Below are 17,604 nucleotides of genomic sequence, written 5' to 3' on the forward strand. Positions count from 1 at the left end.
CCTCCAGATGTTGCTAGGCAACTCACCAGCTTCCGTAGTCTGCACCAGGGAGCCAGCCACACGTCATCACCTCCCACTGCCGCCGCCGATCGTCTCCACCGCAGCCGCTGATGGTAAGTGGACTTCTGGCACCGGTCACAGGACAGTTCCCCTTTTCTGCCCGCACTACTATGGGTGGGCAGAACGGGGGAACTGAACTTTAACCCCCATGCCCTCGATCTGCTTCTGATGACCCATAGCAGGGATAGGAGGGGTGACACCCCTGCCATCTCACTCCTATCCCTTCAGGGGGATTGTGGGTATCTTGGACACTCCCGATTCCCCTTATTTTCCTGGTCACTGGTGATTTGCGGAGATCGCCGACATGGGGGGTCTCAGGACCCCCCACCCTGGGCATTTGCATGGGATGCCTGCTGATACATATCAGCAGTCATCCTGGTCCGGTCCACGCCCGGCAGGTACGCCCTGGGTCCTTAGGTACCAGGGAGCCAGGATGTACCCATAGGCATTGGGTCCTTAAGGGGTTAAACTAACAGGTCGTTAGCGTACTTTATGATCATGAAGTGCAAGCCCGCTAGCCACGTCACGGCCACCTGTTCACACTGGTGTGGTGCTGTGCGGCGTCCATTGCTGCCACGGCGCCATGTCTGTGGGGAGGTGTGGCCCTGGGACTGGTTTGAGTGGCATTGGGGCTGCACTGCCAGTGGGTCATTTGACCTTTGTGCACTGGTGTTGCGGCGGTGGTGGTTGTCGCTCAGTGCTACGCCATTTTATTCTAGGGACGTTAGGGACCCGCTACTTACAGGTGGCCGTGACGTGGCTAGTGGGCTTGCACTTCATGATCATAATGTACACTAACGACCAGTTAGTTTAATATATGTTGCTGAGAAGCATTAGATCATTGTGCATTTTGTGGATGTGCGACCATGACTGTTATCTCTATTTGAATTCCCATTGTGTTTCCAATCCCCCTCTTTTTTGTGTGTGTTTACTTGGTCAGCACTTTGCTCCTCCCCCTCAGCCCAGCCTTATATAAATTTGGCAGGAAGCTACATAGGGCCCCATTCTTCCTGGCAGTCTCCCAGTCTCTGACTGGGAGCACATGGTGAGTGATCTTTTACATCTGTTCACACTGGTGTGGTGCTGTGTGGCATCCATTGCTGCCGCGGCGCTCTGTCTGTGGGGAGGTGCAGCCCTGGGACTGGTTTGAGTGGCATTGGGGCTGACCTGCCAGTGGGTCATTTCCCCTGTGGGCACTGGTGTTGCGGCGGTGGTGGTCGCGGCTCAGTGCTATGCCATTTTATGCCAGGGACATTAGGGACCTGCTACGTACAGGTGGCCGTGACGTGGCTGGCACTTCATGATCATAAAGTACACTAATGACGTGTTAGTTTAATAAATGTTGCTGAGAAGCATTAGATCATTGTGCATGTTGTGGATATCCGACCATGACTGTTTTCTCAATTTGAATTCACATGTGCTTGTTTGAAGTCAAGGAGGTGGAGATGCTGCATTATAACAGTCAGAATGGCCCAACCCTAATCTTGCCCAATCAAGCTTTGTGAAGGCCCTGTGAACAGACTTGTGAGAACATTCTCTGAGTGAGATCACATAGACATCCTCACAGTACATTTAGATTTAAGAGGTTAAAGGGGTTCTCCGGTGCTTGCACATCTTTTCCCCTATCCAAAGGATAGGGGATAAGATGCCTGATCGCGGGAGTCCCGCCGCTGGGAACCCCCGGGATCATGCACGCGGCACCCTGTTTGTAATCAGTCCCCGGAGCGTGTTCGCTCCGGGACTGATTACAGGCGACCACCGGGCCGGCGGCGTGTGACGTCACGCTCTGGCCCTCAATGCAAGCCTACGGGAGGGGGCGTGATAGCTGACACGCCCCCTCCCATAGGCTTGCATTGAGGGGCGGAGCGTGATGTCACACTGGGCGGAGACGTGACATCACACGCCGCTGCCCCGGTGGTCGCCTGTAATCAGTCCTCGAACACGCTCTGGGGACTGATTACAAACGGGGTGCCGCGTACATCATCCCGGGGGTCCCCAGCGGCGTGACTCCCGCGATCAGGCATCTTATCCCCTATCCTTTGGATAGGGGAAAAGATGTGTAAGTACCGGAGAACCCCTTTAAGAAAAGAAAAATATCTGGAATATCGGCACAAACTTACATGAGATGAAAGCAATCTATGTCTAATTATGTAGAACATGATACAGTTTCTTTCAAGAAGATAATAAATATTTAAAAACTTTTTCATAATATTGAAGTGGATGTGAATGCCAGCATAACGTTCATCTCACGGAGGTTTTAAAGAAAATCTTCCCAGACCTTTGACTTTAATAGGACATGGAGAACCACATAAAAAAGGGAGAAGTCAATTCTTTCCATGTGGTGAAGCTCCCATTGAAATGGGGGGACCGGAAGGGCTGCCTTCCTCCAGTTACTAAGGCATCCGCACATACCCCTACTAATGGAAAGAAGTGGCTGACACTATGAACACTACTTTACCTTATATCACTCATTTGGTATTTTGGAGTACTCTCAAAACATGTGAACCCTATGCTTTCATTTTTCATTAGCAAACCTTACTTGTATAACCCCTTGCTCCATGGATATCCCAATGTCATGGACCCCAGAGTACAGAAGTTTCCAACTCCAAGAAGAATACTATAGAATAAAGCAGAGTCACAGATAAAGCCAGGAGAAATATACATCTGGCAGCAACACAACGTATGGTAAATGTAGCCAATACAATATTTGAACCAGACACGTTCTATGCCATTAAATAATTTTATCTGTACAATTCATAGTTCATTTTTACTTTACATTTTCCAAATGGTCTTCCTATTCACTGGTACGACACACACATTTAAATACCCATAAGAAAGCACAATTTGAAATAGACAAATTATTTGGGGAAATGTTACTTGAAAAAGTCAGTAATTTAGCTAATTTATTCTTTAACCTGTTAGTCTGAGCTGCTTCTTTACGCTGCATAAGTACTTCCAGGTGACACATATGCTTTCTCTCTCACATCGAACTACACTAAATCCTAGTCTTTGGTGTAGATTTATCTTATGATATTTAGACTTAGCACTTTCTAAATCCTATTTGCATGAAGGACTATAACATATTACATTTGCTTTAGTTCAGAACTTTGTAATTTGATACATAAATCCAGTTCAGATGAGTCCTATCATAGAAAATATAGTTTAATTTGGACACAATTCAATATGCTGTACTTAAATGGAAACATTTTAGGAATAAAGCAGATGGAAATCTATGGGTCCATATAGTACCTCTGTATGCCTTCAATTTCATACGGATGCTTCATCTGAAAGGATACATACAGAATCAGTAAGAAAAATGCCAACTTCTGTCCCTTAGCAGTACTGGCTTGAAATGTTATATGCACAATAATGATAGAAGTATAGATTCATATATGCATAATAATGATGGAACAATGATGGAAGTAAAGGGCCACAAAAATGATCCAGTGATTGCTCATGCAGCTTTGCCTGTACAATAGCAGAGCCACATAATAGGCGTCTTAAAGGAGCGCCAATCTATATAATAAAAATTGACTCTGCTGTTGCACGAATTTCGTCAATAAATGATAACTAATGCAAAAGTGTGACCCTTATAGAAATAGAAACTTTAGTCTGAATAGCATTTCACATACCCAGTTTGAGTTCCTTCCTTAAATTAGTTTTTTCACTATAATATAGAGGCAATGTCAAATAAATAAATTGACAAAGCAGATCTATACAACAGAAGCAGACACACATTGAATTAAGTGGACATTAAAGCTAAATAGATAATAGTAATAGTGAGCGCTGTTGAGGATTTTATTAAAATATTTAAGGCATTATAGCTAGACTAAACAAGAGCCCAAAAACAGTGTTGGCTCATGTCACTATCCCATCCACATAAAGGATAATTTGGCACTTGTTGATCTCCTCATCCATCTTTTATAGGACAAAAGAGAATTCTTTAATAGGGAGGACTTCTTTTGGAAAGTAACCACGTGCACAGTGATATTATTAATGGAGAAGACAAATAATGCAACAAGAGCAGGTGGTCCAGCACGTCAAAGAATGCAGCTTTATTATGGTATCAGCACACGTACAGGTAGATGTCATACATGTTTCGAGCGCATGGGCTCTTCCTCGGTAACCTGATTTGGTCCCTTTTAAAGGAACACTGTTACCCGTTTTATGCTGCCCAGACCACATCAGCAAGAAACTGTTGCAGGGGCTGGGATACTGGAACAGTGTAATTTACTGTAAAAAACTCTCTCTTGGAAAAGCTGTCAGAACCTGGTTAACTAGTCGGCCACAGTGAATAGCTACCAGGGTCACTTCAGCTTCTTAAAAGTAAGATTTCTCTTAAATGCCCCAATGATTCAGAGTAAATAAGAAGTTGTGCAGTTTGGGCAGCATAAAACAAATGACAGGTTCTCTTTAAATCGTGGGCCATCTTGGCTTCTTTACATGCTCCTGACAGGCATAAGATGGGCCCTCGGTTAGGAAGGCAGTACATATTAATGAGGAGCAAAGTAGGATTTCCTGTACATCTGATGTGAGAGCTTTAAATAGGCACTGTCAGTAAAGTTTATTTTTGAGATGTTGTTCCTTTTGCATAACTAACATACTTTGTAATGTACATGCTGTTTAAAAAAATAATTCCTTCTGTGTTTTATTTGGCCATGAATATCTGGCCACTAGGTGTCTTCCTTTTGTCCAAGGACACATTCGGCGTGTTAGCTATACAACAGTTTGCTTTCATGCGGGAGTGGCATGAGATCAAACTTCGGAAACGATCTCGCTCTCTGCCTGTGAATGCCTCTGTATAGCAGGTTGAGTGATAAACTGAGAGAAGGAGATTCAGGAGCTGCCTGCCACACCTGGCTGCATTAGCTGGCAGCCGAAAAGGGGGCATGTCCCCGACAGTTTCACAAAAACCGAACCTATTTACTAAGGTTTTCACAAAAAATGTATGGAGCTTGACCTGCACATGGTGTGTGGACTTATACAGATTTTACCTGTGATCCCAGAAGCTTCACATTATACCTATGAATAAACAGACCAACAAAACAATATTTATCTATTTCCTTGAATATGGTTATTTGGATGCTGATGTATCTAATAATGTTCATTGTTATCTAATTTGTTAACTGTATAAAGTTCTACAAGAATTCAGAGGTTAAATGTTTTAATTTCAATCTACTATTGAATAATACTATGCATTATCCAACACCTAAACAGCAAATATGCCTGTAATGAGGGTTATGACAAGGCGTACACTTACACTTGCATTCTTGCCAACTAGTTTTTTTTTACTTAAAAAAAAAGAAATAAATTATATTTTTCCTTTTATGTTTCCTTTTTACTTAGTACCTAATTTTTACTTCTTTTATTTTATATGAGGCTCATTGTAAGATTTAGTTTAGGTCAAGTTTAACTTTCAGGCCAATTCAGTAAAACCACTGTTAGGAATAATAATTATTTCACTTATAACATTGATTTATTGAGTGATGACCTATAAATCAGTTTTATTGGTTTTGTGTGTGTTATTAGTAGTTTATTATTCAAACCATAACAAATCAATTTATGAGTAGATCAGCACAAGGTCACAGAGTCCTTCCTGGACTCATATTGTAGAAAAAAGTTTATACGGCACTAAAGCTGGGATATTTTGACAAGCTAAAAGCCAAATTTTGATTTATATTTCATACTTACTTTCTTATATGCACTCACCAAAATGCTGCCAAAAGAAAATTATTAGAAAAACTATACTTGAAATGTAATTTTTACCCCACACTTTCAGTAAACAGTTCTCAAATGTCCAAAAGTAAGTAGTGAAAAAAGTTGCAAGAATTATGATCAAGAAGATAAACAAGATATATATTCAATATGCGCATTTTATTTGCCATTAATTTGCACTTGGCTCTGCTCTATGCATAAGGCTGTATGTAAAGATGTAAAGTGGCCACAATTGCACCCAAACACTGGTTACACACATTGGTTGCACACAGCTTTCCTAGGGACCTACTTTTAGACGGTGGCTGCTCCAAATGATTTTTTTATATATATCATTGTGTTGCCTTGGATACCCTGATTCTAAAAATGTGTTTACTTTCTTGCTAATCCAATTTTTTCTGAGATAAAGAGGATTAACTATTTAGTTGACTTTTTACTAGTAGTCAGATGGGTGGAAACATTATTGCAAGATGGAGTATCAAGGCCAGACTAAACGAGGGTTATTAGGAGCTACATAATTACGCTCCTCTAAACTCCTCTTCAGCATCATATTCACACAACAAGAAAATAGCTTTCACACTCCATTCGGCAATAAAGTTCCTGGACATCTGACTATTTAGTGATGCGTACAGATAGTCAACCAAATACTAAAACACCTATATCCTGGAAATGGGGAAGCATAGCAAGAAAGGAAAAACATTGCTAGAATGATACAAAAATGTCAATCTTTTTGGACTGTTCACAAGTTGTCTTTAATGAAAATAACATTTTGATAACAAGAAAAATAATACCCAATATGGTGTCATGAACGGGGGCAGGGAGAAGTGAGCCCTAAAGCCCACTTGCTCATCTGCCCTAAATGACGGATCGACAACTTGGAGCTGGGCTGGAGGGTTAACTGGAGAGTTAACTGGAGGGTTAACTCTTTCCAACCAGGAAGAATTAGCACAGAAACTGTTCAGACACAAAAACAATGTCTGAACATGACCTAAAACAGAAAAATACAAAAACATAAAAACGGACATTACAGTATAACCCCCTTAAAGAGGGGCCACCACAAAACAAGCAAAACATTAATCAGAATTTTTTTTACAAAAAATACCTGGGCGCCCAGGTGGCTCTACGATTGCCACCTGGACGCCTATGCTTGGCACAGGAATGGAGGTACTGCAGCTTCCAGGGCTGGCTGAAGAGGTCCTTGCATCTGTTCCACTTGAAAAAAGGAAAACTGGTAATTCTGTCATGAACGAGAGGCAGGGAAAAGTGAACACTAAAGCTGTCCCTATAAACCACTCTCCCTGCCTACCTGCCCATCCGCCCTTAATGACTGATCGACAACTTGGAGCAGGTCCCTTCCTTACACTAAAGTGCATGGGCATAATAAACCAGACATGCTCAGTGTACAGATCTAATTACCAGCAGAGAATAGCACCTGAAGAGGACTTTTATACACTCCCAGGGCTGGTGGGTAAACCATGGAGAATTAGCACAGAAACTGTTCAGACACAAAAACAATGTCTGTACAGGACCTAAAACAGAAAAATACAAAAATACAGAAAAGGACATTACAGATGGCATCAAGACTAACACATATACCCTCCATGTAAAACTGGAAACCAAACATATGAATATGGAAACCAAATAGATGACAGGATGACCTTTTTTTCCTTAAGATGCACCAACAATGTACCATAACTGTACCTAACGTCATGATTGGAACAGCAGCACACTGATGACATAGAGGGTGGAAAGGACCCTCTGCCACACAAGATGACACCAATATTATAATTGCTAAATTGAATTTGGTGACCTTGTTGCAGAATTTTGAAGGAATACTGCAGCAAAGAGCAACATCTCCCCTATCCGCATAATATTTGCTCTGAGAGGAGCGCGTGCTGGGGTCTGCATGCGCTCCTATCATTCTCTATCGGAGTGCCAAAGAGACCAGTGCCGGAGTGCTGTACTTGGACATCTCTGGCGCTTCATAGAAATAAATAGAGAGTGCGCCGACCCCAACACGAGCTCCTCTCAGAGAGCCAGGGCACATTCAGGAGATCATGGAGGGTCCCAGTGGTTGGACTCCCTATGATTTGACACTTATTCCCTATTCTGTGTGTTATTTTAACAAATGTGGATTATTAAATATTTCACAAAATGCTTCTTACAAGTCACAAATATTGTAGCATAGTAATTTCATGTGATTGCAAAGGCATTCTAACTATGTATTTAGCTACTACACAAGTAATATAGATTATAATACTTATAACTATAACTATATTTCAGTGAACTAATAATAATCAAATGCATTTTCTTATCATTCAAATATCTGTAGGAGCTATTTCTTTATATTATCAATCTAGAACCTAGTTGGCTTCTAACTGTTTCAGTGAAAACAAACATGAAGCACATAGATCTCCCTGGTAATTTATTTGTTTGTAATTACAGGATAATTTAAGGCGAGCTGATTGCTCTTAAACATATTTAACATATAATAATTACGGAGCTGGAGCCATGAGCAGACACCGCCAGGTTTTTCAATCGTTACTTAAAAAGAAATCCATCAAAAAGGGCTGACATGCATCTGCTGCTCATTGAATACTGTGCTACAGTGCCAATGACTCTGTGCATTCTAAGTATGGTGCAAGGACCTAGACTAAGTGTTTAGTAAGTGCCTTTAGGTAGTGAGACACTAGTTTATTTGTTTTGGCAATAATTGTCTTCAGTGCCTCCAGGGGAGGGTGGCTGAAATAGCTACTATGTTTAGAAACAAGATTGCCCTGTCCAGGCAGCTTGTCACAAAGGTTCAACTTTGTTATATCTTTGTTTATTCCGAGTGTACCATTTTCCAAATTTAGCTCACCAACTCTTTACGGGATTGACTGATGTGTCCAGTCTGGACATTAATGTGAGGACACAATGATCTTCCACGTAGACTAAGAGGAAGGAGCCATTGTAATAACTTTTAGAACTGCTTAACCTTGATTGATGAACATCTAGCTTGTTATTCTACACCTAAGAATGACATTACCTCTATTAAATGTTGTCTGGAGACAGGTAGAATAGCTTAAAAGTATTCATGAATTTATAAACTGTGACTTGCTCTAAATCCCTTGAATCAGTTTTATTTATTTATCTGTATTTATTTATTTTTAAATGTTTACTCACTATTTTATGCATATATATATATATATATATATATATATATATATATATATCTACACATAGCAATTATGGGGAAAAGGGGATTAAAGGCACGGACAGCAAATCCATTTTATACATTGATCTGTTGCTACTTTCTTCTAAGCAAAACATTTAAAAAAATTAAAATTAGGTTCATAGTACACATTTTAATAAATGTTTTAGATTAATAGGCACAAAACATTTCATACATAATGTATAAAATAATATAACATTAAACGCTTAAGGAATTAAAAAGGCTTAACCATAAATATAGACAGGTTCTTCTTTATTCCTGAAACAGCTCCACTCTTGCCCATTGGCTATGTCTTGTGTTGCAGCTCAGTCATACTCACATAAAGGGGGATGATATGCAATGTCAACCACAGAATTGTACTGATTATGGAAAAATAAGGACATGTTTTTAGTTTTTTTTTTTTGCACTTTAGTTTTTTTCCTCTTGGTCAAGCCATAACGCTTTAAATTTTCCAGTTACAGACCCATATAAGGGCTTGTATTTTGCGCCACCAACTGTACTTTGTAATGACATCACTAATATTACCACCAAATCTATAGAGAAATGAAAAATATATATTTGTGTGGAGAAATCGAAAAAAAAAGAATTAATTTAGCACTTTTCAGTACAACATTGCAGGGAATTTTTTTTATCTATTCTGTAGGTCAGTAACGGAAACAAGGATGTCCAGCATTTCGGCTTTACTTGAAAGCCTTAGTCATACAAGGATTAAACACATATGGATCTCCTTATATATGGGAAGAACAGGTGGCGTATTCCATGAAATCAGGCTACGTCACTGGGACCACCCACACACAATAACATGAATGATGCACAAAATACAATACAAATGTAAATAACATCAAACATAATCCCAAAAAAATATTCTGCAGGTCCAAACGATTAGAAGGATATCCAATTTATTTAGGTTTTATTTAATTTTAGTGTACTTTTAAAAATTTTTTTTTTTTTTTATGAAAATTCGTATGTTTAATATTGTCCTCTTCTGACCCCTATAACTTTTATATTTTTGCATAGACTGGGAAGCAAGAGGGCAAATTTTTTGAGCCATGGTCTAAAGTTTTTATTGGTACCATTTTTGTTGTGATTGGGCTTTTTGATTGCTTTTTATTCATTTTTCTCTTGCTTAAGAAGCAACCAAATTTTTATAGTTCGGACACGCAGCGTTACCACATATGTTTATATTTATTTTTGTTTACATAAAAAAATTTGGGAAAAGCGGGGTGATTCTAACTTTTAATAGGGAAGAGGTTAATTCATATTTTATTTAAACACTTAATTCACAAATGTTAAGTCCTCATAGGAGACTATTAAATGCAATCTTCAGATTGCATACACTGATCAATGCTTCTCCATAGGAGAAATGCTACAGCCAGCAATGGCTGGCTGCAGCAAAGGAGCACCGATCGGACAGCAGGGAAGGAGGTAAGAGACTTCCCTTAGTCCTTACAGCTGATCGGGAGCATTGCAATTTCTCCGTGATGGTCCTGATCAGCTCCGCTCCGGAACAGATTTTGGCACTTTCATGATTAACTTTGATCTTTGCGTCTAAAAGATTAATGTCAGGTATAGGCCTGATCGGTGATGTCCCACATTAGTCGGGTATGATGCGAACTCAGCTCCTGAGCTCACTTCATACCCCTGCTTTGCTGCTGCGCCGTTTATAAACTGCGTTTTGCTGCAAGTGGTTAAAGGAGTACTGTTGGGCAGTGAAGTGTTTAGCCATCTTGCCTGAGCAGCTTTTAATGACATTTAGAGATTAGTTTTAAAGCAAGCCCCATAAACATAGGAAATGTAGAATGGAGGGAGCAATATTGTCTTCTGTGTAATACATTTCTAAGCATGCTCTGTGACCTATACAGGTCATTGTTTATTGCCTATTGTGATCCTGCTTTATCTTTATAGAGGTGTCACATATCTCTGTAACCCTGCCTGGGAGACCAATGAAAAGTGATCTGTACAGAACAGGAGATCTCCGCTTATTATTAGGCTTGGTGGCAAAAATGCATTATTTTATAGATTAAAATGGAATATAATTAAATTATTTTTATTTTTTAGTTTCAATCACCAAATACTTGATATAAACAATATTTTCTTTCTGATTAAGCATTTCATTTAAAGGACAGGATGAAAACTAGAAAGAGGTTTGGGAAAGGATAACCTTTGTAGTGCAATATTTGATATTTGCAAATTGTTTGGAAATTTTTATTCATACACTACGTGTTAATACACGCCAGTGATCTGTGTGAAAGATCAGTGTATGTAATGTTATAGGCCCCTATGGCAGCTATAACATTGCAGAAAAAAAAAAGTTGAAAAAAAGTGTCATTTAACCCCTTTCCTAATAAAAGTTTGAATCACCCCCCTTTTCCATTAAAAAAATAAAACAGTGTAAATAAAAATGAACATATGTGGTATCGCCGTGTGCGTAAATGTCCGAACTATAAAAAATATATCGTTAATTAAACCGCACGGTCAATGGTGTATACTTAAAGATATTTCAAAGTCCAAAAAAGTGTATTTTGGGTCACTTTTTATACCATTAAAAAATGAATAAAAAGTGATCAAAAAAGTCTGATCAAAACAAAAATGGTACCGATAAAAACCCTGTATGTGGATGTCACGATGCCGGCTGGCAGGTAGTGGATCCTCTGTGCCAGAGAGGGATTGGCGTGGACCGTGCTAGAGGATCGGTTCTAAGTCACTACTGGTTTTCACCAGAGCCCGCCGCAAAGCGGGATGGTCTTGCTGCGGCGGTAGTGACCAGGTCGTATCCCCTAGCAACGGCTCAACCTCTCTGGCTGCTGAAGATAGGCGCGGTACAAGGGAGTAGACAGAAGCAAGGTCGGACGTAGCAGAAGGTCGGGGCAGGCAGCAAGGATCGTAGTCAGGGGCAACGGCAGAAGGTCTGGAATCACAGGCAAGGAACACACAAGGAACGCTTTCACTGGCACTAGGGCAACAAGATCCGGCGAGGGAGTGAAGGGGAAGTGAGGTGATATAGGGAAGTGCACAGGTGTAAACACTAATTGGAACCACTGCACCAATCAGCGGTGCAGTGGCCCTTTAAATCGCAAAGACCCGGCGCGCGCGCGCCCTAGGGAGCGGGGCCGCGCGCGCCGGGACAGAACTGACGGGGAGCGAGTAAGGTACGGGAGCCGGGGTGCGCATCGCGAGCGGGCGCTACCCGCATCGCGAATCGCATCCCGGCCGGAGGTGGTAACGCAGCGCCCCGGGTCCGTGGAACCGACCGGGGCGCTGCAGTGAGGGAAGTGTAGCGAGCGCTCCGGGGAGGAGCGGGGACCCGGAGCGCTCGGCGTAACAGTACCCCCCCCCTTGGGTCTCCCCCTCTTCTTGGGGCCTGAGAACCTGAGGATCAGACTTTTGTCCAGGATATTGTCCTCAGGTTCCCAGGACCTCTCTTCTGGACCACAACCCTCCCAATCCACTAAAAAAAAAGTTCTTCCCCTGACCTTTTTAGAGGCCAAAATCTCTTTGACAGAGAAGATGTCCGAGGAGCCGGAAACAGGAGTGGGAGGAACAGATTTAGGAGAAAAACGGTTGAGGATGAGAGGTTTAAGAAGAGAGACGTGAAAGGCATTAGGGATACGAAGAGAAGGAGGAAGAAGAAGTTTGTAAGAGACAGGATTAATTTGACACAAAACTTTAAAAGGACCAAGATAGCGTGGTCCCAACTTATAGCTCGGGACACGGAAACGGACATATTTAGCGGAGAGCCATACCTTGTCTCCAGGGGAAAAAATGGGAGGAGCTCTTCTTTTCTTATCTGCGAATCTCTTCATGCGAGAAGAAGCCTGTAAGAGAGAATTTTGGGTCTCTTTCCATATGGTGGAAAGATCACGAGAAATTTCATCCACAGCGGGCAGACCAGAGGGCAAGGGGGTAGGGAGGGGGGGAAGAGGGTGACGGCCGTACACCACGAAAAACGGAGATTTGGAGGAAGATTCAGAGATTCTGAAATTATACGAGAATTCGGCCCAAGGTAGAAGATCTGCCCAGTCATCCTGGCGGGAGGAAACAAAATGTCGTAAATAGTCACCCAAGATCTGGTTAATTCTCTCTACTTGTCCATTGGATTGAGGATGGTATGCAGAAGAAAAATTTAATTTAATCTTGAGTTGTTTACAGAGAGCCCTCCAGAATTTAGACACAAATTGGACGCCTCTATCCGAGACGATCTGTGTAGGCAACCCGTGAAGACGAAAAATGTGTACAAAAAATTGTTTAGCCAACTGAGGCGCTGAAGGAAGACCAGGAAGAGGGATGAAATGTGCCATTTTGGAGAATCGATCAACGACCACCCAAATAACAGTGTTGCCATGGGATGGGGGTAAGTCAGTAATAAAATCCATACCAATCAGAGACCAAGGTTGTTCGGGGACAGGTAGAGGATGAAGAAAACCAGCGGGCTTCTGGCGAGGAGTCTTATCCCGGGCACAGATAGTGCAGGCTCGCACAAAGTCCACCACATCAGTCTCTAGAGTCGGCCACCAATAGAAGCGAGAGATGAGTTGCACAGATTTCTTGATGCCCGCATGACCTGCGAGATGGGAGGAGTGACCCCATTTGAGGATCCCAAGGCGTTGGCGTGGAGAAACAAAGGTCTTTCCTGGAGGAGTTTGCCTGATGGAGGCTGGAGAAGTGGAAATCAGGCAGTCAGGAGGAATGATGTGTTGAGGAGAGAGTTCAATTTCAGAGGCATCTGAGGAACGAGAGAGAGCATCGGCCCTAATGTTTTTATCAGCAGGCCGAAAGTGAATTTCAAAATTAAATCGGGCAAAGAACAGAGACCACCTGGCCTGACGAGGATTCAGCCGTTGGGCAGACTGGAGGTAGGAGAGGTTCTTGTGATCGGTGTAAATAATAACTGGAAATCTTGATCCCTCCAGCAGATGCCTCCATTCCTCAAGTGCTAATTTAATGGCTAGAAGCTCTCGATCCCCGATGGAGTAGTTCCTCTCCGCCGGAGAGAAGGTCCTGGAAAAAAAACCACAAGTAACAGCATGCCCGGAAGAGTTTTTTTGTAGAAGGACAGCTCCAGCTCCCACTGAGGAGGCATCAACCTCCAATAGGAAGGGTTTAGATGGGTCAGGTCTGGAGAGCACGGGAGCCGAAGAAAAGGCAGACTTGAGTCGTTTAAAGGCGTCTTCCGCTTGAGGAGGCCAAGACTTGGGATCGGCATTTTTTTTTGTTAAAGCCACAATAGGAGCCACAATGGTAGAAAAATGTGGAATAAATTGCCTGTAATAATTGGCGAACCCCAAAAAACGTTGGATGGCACGGAGTCCGGAGGGGCGTGGCCAATCTAAGACGGCAGAGAGTTTATCTGGGTCCATTTGTAGTCCCTGGCCAGAGACCAAGTATCCTAGAAAAGGAAGAGATTGGCATTCAAACAGACATTTCTCTATTTTGGCATAGAGTTGATTATCACGAAGTCTCTGAAGAACCATACGGACATGCTGGCGGTGTTCTTCAAGATTGGCAGAAAAAATCAGGATATCGTCCAGATATACAACAACACAGGAGTATAGTAGATCACGAAAAATTTCATTAACAAAGTCTTGGAAGACGGCAGGGGCGTTGCATAGACCAAAGGGCATGACCAGATACTCAAAGTGTCCATCTCTGGTGTTAAATGCCGTTTTCCATTCATCCCCCTCTCTGATGCGGATGAGATTATAAGCACCTCTTAAGTCCAGTTTGGTAAAAATATGGGCACCTTGGAGACGATCAAAGAGTTCAGAGATGAGGGGTAGGGGGTAGCGGTTCTTAACCGTGATTTTATTAAGACCGCGGTAGTCAATGCAAGGACGTAGAGAGCCATCTTTTTTGGACACAAAGAAAAATCCGGCTCCGGCAGGAGAGGAGGATTTACGGATAAAGCCCTTTTTTAAATTTTCTTGGACGTATTCAGACATGGCAAGAGTCTCTGGGACGGACAGAGGATAGATTCTGCCCCGGGGTGGAGTAGTGCCCGGGAGGAGGTCAATGGGACAATCATAAGGCCTGTGAGGAGGTAGAGTCTCAGCTTGTTTTTTGCAAAAAACGTCCGCAAAGTCCATATAGGCCTTAGGGAGACCGGTTACAAGAGGAAGCACAGGGACACGGCAAGGTTTACTGGGAACCGGTTTTAAGCAGTCCTTGGAACAAGAGGGCCCCCAACTCTTGATCTCCCCAGTGGACCAATCCAGGATTGGGGAATGGAGTTGAAGCCAGGGAAGTCCAAGAAGGATTTCAGAAGTGCAATTGGGGAGGACCAACAGTTCAATCCTCTCGTGATGAGATCCGATGCACATTAGAAGGGGCTCCGTGCGGAAACGTATAGTACAGTCCAATCTTTCATTGTTTACACAATTGATGTAGAGGGGTCTGGCGAGACTGGTCACCGGGATGTTGAACCTGTTGACGAGAGAGGCTAAGATGAAATTTCCTGCAGATCCAGAGTCCAAGAAGGCCACAGCAGAGAAGGAGAAGGCAGAGGCAGACATCCGCACAGGCACAGTAAGACGTGGAGAAGCAGAGTAGACATCAAGGACTGTCTCACCATTGTGCGGAGTCAGCGGACGTCTTTCCAGGCGGGGAGGACGGATAGGACAATCCTTCAGGAAGTGTTCGGTACTAGCACAGTACAGGCAGAGATTCTCCATGCGGCGTCGTGTCCTCTCTTGGGGTGTCAGGCGAGACCGATCGACCTGCATAGCCTCCACGGCGGGAGGCACAGGAACAGATTGCAGGGGACCAGAGGAGAGAGGAGCCGGGGAGAAGAAACGCCTCGTGCGAACAGAGTCCATATCCTGGCGGAGCTCCTGACGCCGTTCGGAAAAACGCATGTCAATGCGAGTGGCAAGATGGATGAGTTCATGTAGGTTAGCAGGGATTTCTCGTGCGGCCAGAACATCTTTAATGTTGCTGGATAGGCCTTTTTTAAAGGTCGCGCAGAGTGCCTCATTATTCCAGGATAATTCTGAAGCAAGGGTACGGAACTGTACGGCATACTCGCCAACGGAAGAATTACCCTGGACCAGGTTCAACAGGGCAGTCTCAGCAGAAGAGGCTCGGGCAGGTTCCTCAAAGACACTTCGAATTTCCGAGAGGAAGGAGTGTACAGAGGCAGTGACGGGGTCATTGCGGTCCCAGAGCGGTGTGGCCCAAGCCAGGGCTTTTCCAGACAGCAGGCTGACTACGAAAGCCACCTTAGACCTTTCAGTGGGGAACTGGTCCGACATCATCTCCAAGTGTAATGAACATTGGGAAAGAAAGCCACGGCAAAACTTAGAGTCCCCATCAAATTTATCCGGCAAGGATAGTCGTATTCCAGAAGCGGCCACTCGCTGCGGAGGAGGTACAGGAGCTGGCGGAGGAGATGATTGCTGGAGCTGTGGTAGTAACTGTTGTAGCATAACAGTCAGTTGAGACAGCTGTTGGCCTTGTTGCGCAATCTGTTGTGACTGCTGGGCGACCACCGTGGTGAGGTCAGCGACAACTGGCAGAGGAACTTCAGCGGGATCCATGGCCGGATCTACTGTCACGATGCCGGCTGGCAGGTAGTGGATCCTCTGTGCCAGAGAGGGATTGGCGTGGACCGTGCTAGAGGATCGGTTCTAAGTCACTACTGGTTTTCACCAGAGCCCGCCGCAAAGCGGGATGGTCTTGCTGCGGCGGTAGTGACCAGGTCGTATCCCCTAGCAACGGCTCAACCTCTCTGGCTGCTGAAGATAGGCGCGGTACAAGGGAGTAGACAGAAGCAAGGTCGGACGTAGCAGAAGGTCGGGGCAGGCAGCAAGGATCGTAGTCAGGGGCAACGGCAGAAGGTCTGGAATCACAGGCAAGGAACACACAAGGAACGCTTTCACTGGCACTAGGGCAACAAGATCCGGCGAGGGAGTGAAGGGGAAGTGAGGTGATATAGGGAAGTGCACAGGTGTAAACACTAATTGGAACCACTGCACCAATCAGCGGTGCAGTGGCCCTTTAAATCGCAAAGACCCGGCGCGCGCGCGCCCTAGGGAGCGGGGCCGCGCGCGCCGGGACAGAACTGACGGGGAGCGAGTAAGGTACGGGAGCCGGGGTGCGCATCGCGAGCGGGCGCTACCCGCATCGCGAATCGCATCCCGGCCGGAGGTGGTAACGCAGCGCCCCGGGTCCGTGGAACCGACCGGGGCGCTGCAGTGAGGGAAGTGTAGCGAGCGCTCCGGGGAGGAGCGGGGACCCGGAGCGCTCGGCGTAACAGTGGAAATATAAAAAAGTTATAGGGGTCAGAAGAGGACATTTTTAAACGTATAAATTTTCCTGCATGTAGTTATGATTTTTTCCAGAAGTACGACAAAATTAACCCTATATAAGTAAGATACCATTTTATCCGTATGGACCTACAGAATAATGATAAGGTGTCATTTTTACCGAAATATGCACTGCGTAGAAATGGAAGCCCCCAAAACTTACAAAATGGTGTTTTTTCTTTGATTTGTCGCACAATGATTTTTTTTACCGTTTCGCCGTGGATTTTTGGGTAAAATGACTAATGTCACTGCAAAGTAGATTTGGTGATGCAAAAAATAAGTAACGCTTGCTGCGTTGCCCTGTACGTTGCCCAGAAA

This window comes from Hyla sarda, chromosome 1 (genome assembly GCF_029499605.1).
Source record: "Hyla sarda isolate aHylSar1 chromosome 1, aHylSar1.hap1, whole genome shotgun sequence".
Taxonomy (NCBI): domain Eukaryota; kingdom Metazoa; phylum Chordata; class Amphibia; order Anura; family Hylidae; genus Hyla; species Hyla sarda.